Below are 11123 nucleotides of genomic sequence, written 5' to 3'. Positions count from 1 at the left end.
TCAATGTATAATATCTATGCTTGAGTTCAAGCTCACTTTGGAATAAATTTTTCCTCATAGACTTTTATGAACGAAGGGTGTGGATTACTTCATTCTGCAATTACCTGGAAAGTCTATTTTTTCACAGCCAGCCAGCTTGGTTATTAATATTTCTCATTTAAGCAGATTCAGTGTCTCACAATTTTGTGTTATCATTTGTGCTTCATTCTCAGGTGTTTCTAATCTAGTTTTTATAGAAGACAGAACCTTCTCAAAAAGTTATATGTCTTCATAAATTTTTCCAAATTAAGCTGGCAGGAAGTCTTTAGGATCTGATGTTGGGGAGAGGAATGTGGCTGCTGCACAACTGAATCTATCCTGAGATTCGTTTAGGTCGTACATATAGCTAAAGATAGAAAGGGTATTCAAGTTTGAACAATGTCCATGATAATAGCCTCTGCTATGGCATATATGATATCTTGTATATATGGTATACCCTATAATAGACATATTTATCTACCTATATATTACTGCAGGAATATCCTATATGTAATCAGATGTGACACATGTGATAACCTAAAAAGCATTTCTAAAAGCAGAGAATGTAACAGTTTACATACAAGTTTTTAAAATCCACTCTTGTTGTAAAATTGGCAATGATGTTAAAAACACCATGTTCTGATGAGACATTAGGAGGGACTGGCATATAAGTATGAATCAATGAAAGAATGGTCATGACCTTTTAGACTAACCAGGTCTGGGGTGATTGGTTGCATTACTGATAGACTGCTAAATGCTTCTTAAGGCTTTGTGTGCTGCCATTAAAATATAAAATTGCACTTTTTCTCTTTTCTGACATTTATTTCAAGCATACGTGATTCTAGCTTTCTAAGTCCTATCTATCAGTTACGTACCGCAGGCCCGGCTACTCTGTACATATGGATTAAATTACATATTGGGACATCAGTCAGACCTTAACTGTGATGTGATGATGATCAGATGGGATTTACCCTTCTTGAGCACAAAGGCCTGAAGTATACATTAAACCATAAGAATCCTGTTTAGAGTACTGTTAAAAGCCTGATATATTCCCAGCAGTATACAAGAAGATGAAAGCTGAAGTTGTTGATGAGCAGAAAATATTGTGAAAGCTGAATCCTTGCTTTCCAAAAGCAGTATCTTAGAAGAAAATCTGACAAACTGACTGCTAAGAACAGACCTCATAAACTTCATGAACTCCATACATAAGCAGTTCTATGGGTACTAGGCACTTACATGTAACTTGTTTGCCATGTTGTGAAATAATCCTATTACCATTATTTTTAAATTCTTAATTGTAACTATTTATGAATTGATTTTATATTTTAGTGAAAGATATTATTTTCTTTCATAACTTTGATGAAGAATAGCTTTTTATTTTTTTAATGAAAATATGTTTTCCCTGAAAAAATGTTGGTTTCGTTTTTTCTCACAGAAAGGTAAAATTAATCTCGCTGGACTCAAAATTTGTACAGAGGGAAACAGTTTTTATTATACCTGTGATATAGCTAGAAAAAAAACCCACAAAACAGAAAGAAAGAAAATTATTTACACATGGAAACCTTTATTCAGATTTTTTTGTATTTTATTTGTCATTTTAATATTTTAAACATATCTTAATCTTTGTTTGCTCTTAGCTAGAAATTGGTTTATTTCTTCATGACAAAAAATAATCTAAACTTGCAGCATTTATGCAATCCTTCTTCCTTTTTATTACTGTAAATTCATTGATATTTGTTACTTTACTCAGCTCTTTTATCTTCATGTTTTTGTTCCTTTTTCCTGCTTCATAATATTGCAAAGTATCCTCAATATTCTTTTATAAAAAGCAAAGTTACCCTCATCCTTTTTTCAACAAGAAAAATATCTAATCCCAGAGATTATTTTTTTTTTATTTTATTCAATCCAGTGGCAACAAATTAAAAAATGAATACAGGTCAAAAATATTCTTTAGTGATTAAAAAAAAGATAAGGAACTGTTCTATTTTAAAACTTTGAGGGAAACTACTGAAGAGAATTTAAACACTTTTATCAATTAATTTTCCTATTAACTAGTTTCATTTTTTTTCTTCCAAAAAGCTCTATGCAAAACTTTCTAGGTTATAGGTTCAGCTGAAAGCTGTTGTCACTATTATCCTGGAATTAGCTTGGGTCTATGGAATTACTCAAATCAGAGAAAAAATATGAATTAACCTGATTTAGTTTCAGTGGAAGTAGGCTGATGGCAGCCTTTCATACAAGAGAGAGGGAAAATTTATCACTGTGTAAAACTTAGAGTTTGGAAAAGCAAACAATAGGAAACCAATTTGTTTCCCTGAAATGATATTTTTATACTTTATGGGTCTCAACCTGCTAACTGCTAGGTCACTTAACTTTAGTAGTGACAGAAATTTATGACTTCACAAACTTAAAATCTTAAACTTAAGCTACCCATTTTAGCACACATCTAAAGAATGAGTTATTAGAGACTCTTTACACACTAAATTACTTAGCAATTTCTTCTTACTGCTTATTTTTTACACAATCTGTTCTATTCGACATATTAGCAAGACAAGCTTTTATAATATTTAATACAATTTGTTTGCTCTTGGATTATATGCCACCAAATGTAATTTACTCTTTTCCAATATATTTATGATGATAAACTTTAGTCTATGCATTACTACTTTAAGCTATTTATGCAAAACTGTCCAGAATTTTATATCATCCTTACTTACGAGTAATGCAGCAGCTGCATGTATGAGCTGCAAACAGTATAATTTTGCTGAGCCTTCAGTGTTTTACAAATTAGAAACCTATGAAAGAAAATTAATTCTTCAGTTGAGATCTTTTTGAAGAACCTATACTGAAGAACTTATTTATTCTGAAAACCTACGAGATACAGCAAAATGTATTTTAATATTCATATCCCCTTAGATAGATGGTTGTCTTAGAAATGCCTGCTTCTTTATTACCTAAAGGTAATGCAAATCCCTAAACAGGTATGAGTTGCATTTGCAGAATGAAACTTCCGGAAAAGATCAGAAAAGGGTCACCTTATTAGCAATTACTTCTAAGAGTGTAGTTCTCTAAGCAGTGGATATCATAGCATTGAAAACTGCTATTTTAACACAGGCCAAATATGATCCGATATGAACTATGTTAATATATAGAAGTCATAAACAAACTTCATTCTAAGTGGCCAACAGCTGTGTCATGCTTTGTAAGTATGTACATCTGAATGTTGCTGTTATGGGGTATGTATTCCTGGTTACTCAGTTTAACTCATAAAGGTCATACCTTAAGATGTTTGGCAAAATGACATTTGAAGTGAAAAGCGAGTGTTTGTTATGGAAAACAAAAACAGATAAACAGGAATACAGAACAAAGCACTGAATGTCAAGCACTTCAACACCATGCCACTTTTCAAGGTTCTTATGTTAAAGTATTTACATACAAATTCATAACGTAGTTTAGTTTGGAGAAGTGGATCAGCAGTAGATAAAGAGATAAGGTGTAATTTAGAAATAAGTATTGGAGAAAAGTTTACATTTACTTTCACTACATGAGAAGACCTAAAACACAGGATAGATGTTATCAGTGACAGTGAGAGAAGAGAAGAGAAAAGAGGGTTTGCCCCACTTCTCATTCCCCTTCCAGGACATTTTTTTTATAGTTACAGACTTAACTTTGAACATTACTGCATTTAGTTTTGTGGCCACATTTTAATAGTAACTGTATGAGATACAGTCACAGACCCTTTGTACAAATGATCTGATACCAGATAGATTCAGCATTTTATTTTCATTATTTATCCTGACCTTTGGATAATACTTGATCAGCACTTAGAAGTACATTATATTTTCATTACTCAGAACAACTAACTGGAGTAGAATGACACAACTTTTCCTCAAATACCATGGTTCACTCCATTATTAGGAATCTAGTTTCCTAGCCTAGAATCTCTTTTATCCAGTAAATGCAAGACTTCCATCTCTTACTGTATCCCTTCTGCCTTCGCTTGAACCATAAAAAATTGTCTGCAGCTATGTAGGAATGGCATTTCATTTCTGATAGTCTGCACTGCCTGTGGCATTGTAGAATTTGCTCCATTTATCCTATGAAAGGCATGACAATCATGCTTTATCTAACTTCTTAACTATTAAGAAAATCTTTAAAAAAAGGCATCTCTTATCCTCTGTTTCTTGTGGTCTTCCGTCTCTGCCTGAATTTCAAGTTGAAGATCAAATGTCATAGCTGGAAGTATTTAAGTATCAGGCTGTCAAAATGAAAACAATATTTTCAGGGGATATTACCTCAGTAATCTTTCATATATCTTTTCTGCCTTACCAGAGAACACTGTGCCAGCAACAGCAGTCCCAAATGTTCGGGTAGATTTACCATATAAGATACTTTCCAAGCCTCCCTGCAGGGTCCATGAGCATCCAAGGCCAGACACATCCATGACTTCAGAAGGAGACACTGAGTGTTGTAGTTGCACATGTTGTATGTACAGAGTGTGTGAAAGTCTGCCTCTGGGCACTCAGGTTCCTGTTCTAGCATCTTCCTGAAGCTCACTAACTGCGAGAGAGGCAGGATTTGTTGCACAGCACATGCATTAGAAATCCTCCTTCTCTGTACACTGAGGATGAATTTGATTTAGTAACTTAGAGAATATGAATATACTTTCTTATTAGAACAAAAGACGAAAGGCGCCCAGCAAAGCACACCATCTCATTTCATGAAACTATTGAGTGCACATCATAGCTCTTAAATATCAAAAGTAATGAAGAAAAAAACATAGTGGGTAGCATCAATGCATATTTGCTAGTTAATTTTGGGCTCCAGTGTGCTACCATAGGAAATGCAGTTGTCTGAACTGTAAAATAAAATGCCAGTGATCACCATTCAAAAGTTTGGCTTTACTCCAGAGCATTGAGGCAGAAGCAAAATTATCACTGTATATTTGCAGCATATGGAAACTTTTCAGAATCTTAAAAGCCATTGCAAATTCTGACTTTTAATGGGTATTTCAATAACAATGGGAAATCATATATACAACAGGAAAAGCAGAAGAGAAAATAACACTAGAGGAAGGAAGTGAAAAACATTATAATTTTATTCAAAAGGCAGAGTCAAAAGAGTGCTTGAGAATTTAACGATGGTATGCAGCTTCCTTACAAAATGTATGTTTGAGGAAAGGAAAAATATAAGTTCTGAATATAGGCACAATGTGTAGGTTTAGAAGATTATTATGAGCAGATCTATTAATCTGGCTGGAAAGGAGTATAAAATATGGCACAAAATAGAAGGAAATAGGATGTGGTGGAGTCCTCTGAAAGAAACATGAAGAAATCAATTATCATTGTTCTGCAACAAGATTTACAGAACAAGAGCATAACTATGTTAGGCAATTCTTATGTCATTATTTTATGTTGAAGTATAAAAAGCTAGAAAGCTAGATGTTGGCTACAATAAAAGAATAAAGGACCATGCCACATCAAAATCTTTTTTTTCTATTTGACAGGAAATTTCACTTGACATGCAGAAAACACTGATGGGTATGAATAATTAGACCAGAAAACCTGGAGTACAAAAAGCAAGACTTTAATTCCAATGCTTTTTACATTGGTTTGAATCTCATGATGTGGCTACGATAGCTATAGCATATAATATTGCTTCCATCAAAAGGTAACGAGTCCTTCTGAAAGCAAAATCCATGGGCAATCCTAAACACTGCAGAAGCCCATTTCAGAGTCATGGAGTCTTAATATAATCAATGGCTGCATTAGCAATGCTATCTTTGATGCTCCAGGTAATAAATAAGGTAAGTAACCAACAGATTAATAGTTTCTTCATATATTTCTCAGAAGGACTTTCCTGGATAAAGAAATATTATTGTCCTTGTGCAAACAGCAATCCAAGGCACAGAGAGAACATCAGATCTGATTATGGATGCACAGTAAATCTGAAGCATAGCTGGGAGCAGCGCACAAGGTTACTAACTCCCAGCCTGGGACTCTAAATGCATAAAAACATAACTATTGGCTGAAATCATATTCCTAAGTTATACTGTACTGAGAGCATTGGCATAGTAGCCATTGGACAGCCATTATATCTGTACAACACTTGAATTTATAGGATCTGGTCTAAATTTCTTTATGGACTTGAAACAGAGTGAAGTTAGTGGAGTCCCAGTGGAGACTGTGAAAGCACAACAGCTCTCTGAAGTAGTATAGGATGAAGGCATAATTTGTTGCAGAGTGAATTCCCCAAGATAACATTCTGATTGCTTGGAATGATTCCAAAGAAGCAGAGCTTTTTCATCTGTGGTAAAAACAACAGTCCTACCATAAAACTTTCATTAAGAATTTCACTATTATTTGTTATGTAATTTAACCTTTGGCACACCTTAATATCATGCTCTTTGATGCTCTTCTCCTGTGATAGTCAGGAAAAAGTTACACAATATCACAGCAAATGAAAAAAAGGCCTTGAAACTAACACCAAATCCTTATATGCACTCATTTCAAGCCTAAACTTCCACTTCAGTATGCAGAACCTCTCAGACTGCACCTGAAGTCTAACGGAAACAAAACCCAGGCTATAGCAGGTTCAGTCAAGTCTATAGCAAATCTGTTTTCATCAAGTGGTGAATGACACCGAGCTGAGTGGTGCAGTTGATGTGCTTGACGGAAAGGATGCCATCCAGATAGACCTTGACAAACTGGAATTATCAGACTTCCATGTTTGTCATCTAGTCTGCATGCCAGGTAACGGACATCACTTGTAACACTGTGACCATGCACTCCTTCCTCTTTAATGCTTGTCAAAAATTTTTATTTTCTCATTTTATGCCTTACATAAATCTAGTTTATCTTGGCCTTACCAAAGCCATCTTCAAAACTCCAGGAAATTGGAAAATACCTGTTTTTTTTTTCCCAGGTAGAATTATCATTTGCTGTAACAGCAAAGAACAGTGAGAATAATTGGACCTCAAAAAAAAAAAAAAAAAAGGAAAAAAGGAAAAAAAAGACCTCAGGAAGGAGGGACTGAAAAGGTGTATTACTAGGAAGGAATGCTTTGGGAAAAATAATAAAAAGAGGATGACATTATTATAATCTGCAAGTATGTAAAATGCTTCTATAATGAAGAAAGACATAATCAGTTCTCTGTGCCTAGAGAAGATGAAAAAGGAATTAATGGGCTTGAATTACAGACAGGAAGATTTAAGATAGAAATTAAGTAAAATTTTCTAATGACATGGATCATGACACACTAGAATGGATTGCCTGAAGAGCTTTCGGAGTTTCAGTCATTGAAATCTCTAAGGACAGGTTAGGTAAACATCTATCTGAAGTGACAGGTACAGTTGATTTTGCCTGCAGGCAAAAACATACAGTAGATGACCTCCTGAGGTATCTTTCAGCCTCTTTGTCTCGGATTCTGTGGTAGGCAGTGGTTTCGACTACAAGTACCCTCATACTTAATAAGGGTATTTAAGGAAGAAAGTACTCCTCAAAAAGACATTTGCAGAGATGTCAATGTTTTTCTGAATGTAAATAGGCATGAATAAAAAGATAGAGCTTCTGGCTGAAAATGTCATCCACAACCTTTTTTTCTGATCAAAAAAACCACATATTATATTTTAGATATTAGATTTTCTCAAGACTACAGATAATATTTGAATTTTGAAGAATCTGTGCATGGAAAACAACACTGCTTCCCACAGCATTATAATGCCTGCCCTCTATATGCTCTACAGGATAAGAATTTTGTAGAGCTTACTTCTTTAGCACTGAGCACTTAACTGTCACCGAGGAGATGGTATACCTTTGTCTGACTATCTGCCCCACACACTTCATCTGTACGGTTGCTATAAAGAACTCAGCATTCTTTGAGTAATCTGAACAAATATCTGCAGTTATAGGCATTTGCACATCTACATGTGAGACTTCCTTTGGAGTCAGTGGAGAGGCACAGGCGTTCAGCACAAGGTTCATCTGACTTATTTTCATTGTCTCCTTTTGGATGAGATAATTTGTGCACTGGAAGTACTTATTTATTTCCAGTGACTATGAAGAAAACAAAAAGTGAGCAGTTGAAATTTGGACATCTGTACTAAACAGATAAGTAAATGAATATCACACTTCCTTGGATAGATTTTCACATTATCATTATATTATATATATGCAGCATATTATATATCATATATATAGTATATCGTAGATATACTATATTATCATTTCCTAGTCTTTCGCATACTTTTCCCCACACAGATTCTGTGGAATAGGAAGAGCTGTTGGCTTCTTTTTGAAGATGTGGAAATGAAGCACAGGACAGTTTTGAGACTTGCCAAGGCTACAGCAGAAAATTCAACACAAGAGATGCCTGAACCTAAGTTTGTGATGTCTCTGACTGTTCCAGTGGATTTTATTTTTCTTTTTTTGTTTGTTTGGTTTTTTTTTTTTTTTGTTTAAGTAGCAAGAACTTATTTTTTTTTAACAAAGCAGTGCTCCTAAGACAGTCATTGTCACAAGCCAGCCATTCTTGTGACTCTTGACTTTATCTCGCCAGATAAATATTAATTCCCTTAGCTAGACTGTTAAATAAAACAAACAAACAAACAAACACACAAAATTTAAAAAAAACCCTGCCCTGTGTGCAGTTGCTTTGCTCTTTTAATTAGGATGCCTCAAAGCATTTAAGAATTACATAATAGAAAATAGTACAAGGATGGCAAATCTGCAAAAATACTAATCTTCAGAATGAGCATGATCTTGCAAGCATCCATATGGTAAAAACATACCTTTTTTTTCTTATTTGAAAATGCATAAATTATTCTCCAGAGCTAAAATGCATATATACACACACTTGTATTCAAGTACTATGTATGTATTCATATTTACATGATATATATATATACGTATCTGAATTTTCATTAGTTCAATCCAAGGATGGATCAAACTGTTTTCTTCAGAATGCCTAGCAAAAGGGAAACAGAAGTATGGAATACTATAACTGATAAACGCCTAGTGCTTTAAATATTTTTTTCAAAAAGTATTGCCAAGCAAATTTGTACAAGGAAAATGAAGTTTTTCTTCAGCTTTGTGGCAAGCGGTATCACTCCTACCAGAGAAGGTACCAAGAAGAACAAGCCGTAAGAAAGTATTTTAGACTGTAAGTTTTCACTAAATTCAATAGGCCTTGATGTCTTCAGTTTTGCCATAAATATTTCAGATAAAATCCTGGTCTCATTTGAGCTGAATAACAGCCCCTTAGTGTATGAATGAGAGAAACATTTCCTTCTTGGTTCATATGGGGATTGGAGCTTTAAAATCTAATGTCTGAAATGTATATTTAGTGCTTGGAATAAAGAGCTGGGAAGAGAATGGAGGAAAGAAATAAAAGAGTAGAGAAAATAACTTATCCACAGTGTAGAAAAAACATGCAATGAAGAATCTCTATGACACACAGAAGTACTTTGTGAAATACAGTAAAGCCCTAGCTTCTCTAGTTCCCATGATATTATCTCCAAAAGCATGTCTGTATACAGCCAGCTGTCATTATTCTTATATTGGGAATAAATCTAACATGGGCTAATATACCTTACTTCTCAATATACAGAGACTTTAAAGAGCATCAAGTGTAAATCCCCTGTTAATTTTGATGGTCTAATGTTTATTATGTACTACGAGCAAGGTGAAAAGATCTTGTAAGATATGAAGGAGTACAAATTAGAAAGATTATTGAATGCTCCTGAATAACTTAGAAAATGTTACTTGTAAGGTTCTTAGAAATTCTATTTAGGAATGCCATCCAGAGGGACCTTGACACACTTGTGAGGTGGGCTGATGCCAGCCTCATGAAGTTTAACCATGACAAGAGCAAGGTCCTACAGCTGGGTCGGAGCAATCCCAGGCATAGCTACAGGTAGGGCAAAGAAGAGATTCAGAGCAGCACTGCGGAGAAGGACTTGGGGAGAAAATGAACATGATCGAGCAGTGTGCGCTTGCAGCCCAGAAAGCCAACAGTATCCTGGGCTGCATCAAGAGGAGCGTGACCAGCAGGTCAAAGGAGGTGATCCTGCCCGTCTCCTCTGCTCTTGTGAGACCTCACCTGGAGTATTGTGTGCAGTTCTGGTGTCCTCAACATAAAAAGGACATGGAACTGTTGGAACAAGTCCAGAGAAGGGCCACGAGGATGATCGGGGACTGGAGTACCTCCCAGTACCTCCCAGTACCTCCCATATGAAGATAGGCTGAGAAAGTTGGGGCTGTTCAGCCTGGAGAAGAGAAGGCTGCGTGGAGACCTCATAGCAGCCTTCCAGTATCTGAAGGGGGCCTGTGAGGTTGCTGGAGAGGGACTCTTCATTAGAGACTGTAGTGATAGGACAAGGGGTAATGAGTTAAAACTTAAACAGGGGAAGTTTAGATTGGATATAAGGAGGAAATTCTTTCCTGTTAGGGTGGTGAGGCACTGGAATAGGTTGCCCAGGGAGGTTGTGAATGCTCCATCCCTGGCAGTGTTCAGGGCCAGGTTGGACGAGGCCTTGGGTGATATGGTTTAGTGTGAGGTGTCCCTTCCCATGGCACGGAGGTTGGAACTTGATGATCTTAAGGTCCTTTCCAACCCTAACTATTCTATGATTCTAATTGGCATAGCCTTTTTTAAACTATCCAGCACAGGAAACTCCAGATCAGGGATAATGCTGGCAGTGACAAGAAGTGGTTACAGTGCACAGGGTACTTTTTCTTATTGATATATGTTGAAACAACACATCCATTACCAGCAATATTTTGTTCATATTACAAAATCTTAACCAATAACATTAGTGAGAAAAGGAGCTCTATGCAAACACTAATTAATCTTTTCAACAAAACTAAAGACAGAGGACCAAGAAAAATTGAATTAAGCTTCATCATGTTAGTAGTTCTGGGGACAAACCTGGACTCTAGCACATTCTGGTACAAGCCCTTAGTGAAGTGGAGATGGCACCTCTGATGTGGTCTTTAAATGCATTGCATAATGATTACATCTCCTAGTTCTACTAATACAAGATATGTGAATCTTTTATGTATTCTCAGTGGGCTAAGCAAAACTGCATACTTTTGGTAAACATCACG

The sequence above is a fragment of the Pezoporus flaviventris genome, unplaced genomic scaffold (assembly GCF_033815535.1).
Source record: "Pezoporus flaviventris isolate CSIRO_AGI_PZ_B2104156 unplaced genomic scaffold, CSIRO_AGI_Pfla_v1 ptg000030l, whole genome shotgun sequence".
Taxonomy (NCBI): domain Eukaryota; kingdom Metazoa; phylum Chordata; class Aves; order Psittaciformes; family Psittacidae; genus Pezoporus; species Pezoporus flaviventris.
This window is presented reverse-complemented; position numbering follows the sequence as displayed.